The following is a 2875-nucleotide window of genomic DNA, read 5'->3' as shown; positions in this document are numbered from 1 at the left end:
AGGAGGAGATATTATTAGCCAAGCATCATCGGGGCTCTGGCACACAAACGGGAAGTACAGGCTAACAAGAAATTCTCATTAAGCACCCTGTGCATCCTATTTTGACTGTTTAAAAAAATCTGAACGTTATGGTGCCTGAAATTGAGGCTTTATTTCCAGGAACCTGTACTTCTCCTTCCTTGATGAGAAGCTGTAATTGACCAGCTGTCCTGGCGGTTAAAGTATTGCCCTTTGATACAATCAGACTACATCATTAACAGAACTTCACAATAGGTCAGGAATAACACGTCTGAGATTTCCGAGACAGCAGGTACCATTACTAACAAGAAGTCAGGGATTAATGGATGACAGCAATTAAGAACAGGTATAAAGGAGAGAGAGAACAACCTCTATAAATGCTGATTGATTTGTTCAACTGTTTTATGTTTCAATGTTTAAATGTTCCCAATGGGAATGAATACAATTGTCACAGGAACTGGATAGGAGCTGTAGGAAATAAAGACGTGAGGCTTAATTGCATCTAGCAATGACTTTGAACAGAGAGACCATCAATATTCTGTCCATGCTTTCTGCAGATAATAGCATAAAAATTAAATAAATAAAAAAATAGCAAGGCAGACATGATTTTGATTTAAATAAATAAAAATATGTCATTGATGAACACTGCATAAACAACAGTGTGCTCATAAATTAATTTAAAATATTTAGAGATCCAAAAAGAAAGGTGAAAATCAGGGATTTAAGTTTTTATTCAAATTGTTAGTTAAAAAAAAGTTTAAATATATATAGTTTCTCTATATTGTGGCCTCAGATGTTTAGAACGCACTGTGTATTATTTTAGTTTAAAGAAAGAAATTGCTAATGAGTAATACTTAATAGCTTTCACAATGCAGATGGATGGCAAATAACTTTGCATCTTGACTGGTTAAACTGGTAAAGAGGTTGATTCGTTAGGTTTGTAGTTATTTTAAGCTCCTCAGTTTTTGCCAGCATCACAGCAGGACTAGCTGTCGTCCTGTGCTAATGTGGAGAGGCTGGCTGCCATTGCACTAATCTGGAGACACAGCTACTCTATCACACATTATCATATTGAGATGGTGAGTAAACATCTTTCATGGTGAGTAAACATGACTGACATGACACTAGTTACTGATATTTATATGGAGCAACATATGTAGTTAATCTGTGTTTTCACCATTTGGTATGGTAAGTAAATTCTTTATAATAAAAGTAAACACTTTATAAATAAACATTGTGCATTCATTGATTTATAAAGACAAAATACATATGTTCTAAATTTATGAAATACATTAGGAATTCAAATAATTGCAAATTAAATATTGAGGCCTGGGTGACAATTTCAGGATTTAGTCTTCATACTCTGACGTGTAACTGGAGAACTTGCATTTCACTCTGGCCAATAATAAACTTGCAGAGTGCACCCTTCTGCTGACATACTGTTACTCACCAGGGCAACATTTTCAAGGACCCTTCATCAGGCAGCAAAGGGCCAAGGGTTTGTACAGAATGTCAGCTGTCAGGTTTATTGTCTAAATTGGAAATCCTCAGAGGATTTATTTGCATGTTTTTCAATGAAATCTGAGAGTGCCATAAATCCTAAAAAAAAAAGGTAATCTTATAAGCTTTCTCCTATGTTCAAACATGCATTACTTCAGTCAACGGGGTACTAAAGAATTATCATAAAAAATTGGCTTTGTTTGTTGAGGTTGTTTTGGTAAATAAAGAACCCTGTAACTCATTATAATTTATCCTTGCAGGTTGTCTGTGTTTATATGTGTGAGAAGGATGATTGAAATGAGAACGTGTGGGGTGCCAGCCTGGAACACAGGGTGCAAACTGCAATCAAATGAGACGGTTGCCTTTGTCTTTTCAAGGTTACATCTCATTTGTAAATTCTTTCACATGAAGCCCCCTGATGGCACAGCACATTCAAAATCAGGATCTTCTTAGTTGCAATCTGCAAAATATTTCTTCTAGTTTCAAGCAAGATTTCATTTCCATTTTAAACCTACCACTATCCTGACCGATGTTTGGGTCACCCAATCCACTCTTGCTGTATTTGTACCTCTTAATGGGCTGGACCTCACTGTAAGAAGCACAGTCATGTACTGCGATGCTCAAAAATTATTCATAGATACTTATGTAAGTCAATCTCTCAACTTCAGCAAAGGCAAATGCCACGTTAATGCAGCACTGTGGCACTCCAAGAAATAAATTAGGCAATGCCAGAGATACATTTTTTAACATCACTTCATTCATTTATATGTGCTGTGATTTGTAACAATATTTGCTTCATGAGAGGCTTTATTGCAGATTAGTTAATTTAGAGGAGTAATTAAGAGAAGAAAATAGGTTAATAGCGGTTCGCTGATTGTGCTGGGGCGAAATTAATGTGAAACTGTTTCTATTAAAATCAATTACCCTGAAGTGCTGAGAGACCCATTTTAAATGGCCACTGGTTGAATCAAAAACATGAAACTGGTTAAATGTATTTTTTTCCAGGATTTAAAAAAGCCTTGGTGCCTGCTGTCTCAGCTGTTTCACAGAGATTATGTGCTGACATTTGAGGTTGCAAAACTAAAACTAATTCTCAATAACAAAATGTAATAATATTCATGCACAAGAACAGCGTGGCATACAGCCCCAGACTAATTCAATTTCAGCATTCCCTATTAGAACATATTCCCTATTAGGTCTTCTTATTGAATTGTACCTGTTTGGTGCCATTCCATGAAAAAAAGACTTTGATATACATTTTAGCTAACAAGAACAAAGAGTGCCATATCAGCTCACAGCTAAAGAAACTTTTGTGGGCCATCAAAAAAAAAAAAAAAAAGAAACATATACAAAAAAA

This window comes from Sinocyclocheilus anshuiensis, unplaced genomic scaffold, assembly GCF_001515605.1.
Source record: "Sinocyclocheilus anshuiensis isolate Anshui unplaced genomic scaffold, SAMN03320099.WGS_v1.1 scaffold220, whole genome shotgun sequence".
Lineage (NCBI taxonomy): Eukaryota > Metazoa > Chordata > Actinopteri > Cypriniformes > Cyprinidae > Sinocyclocheilus > Sinocyclocheilus anshuiensis.
Note: the sequence above shows the minus strand (reverse complement) of the source record.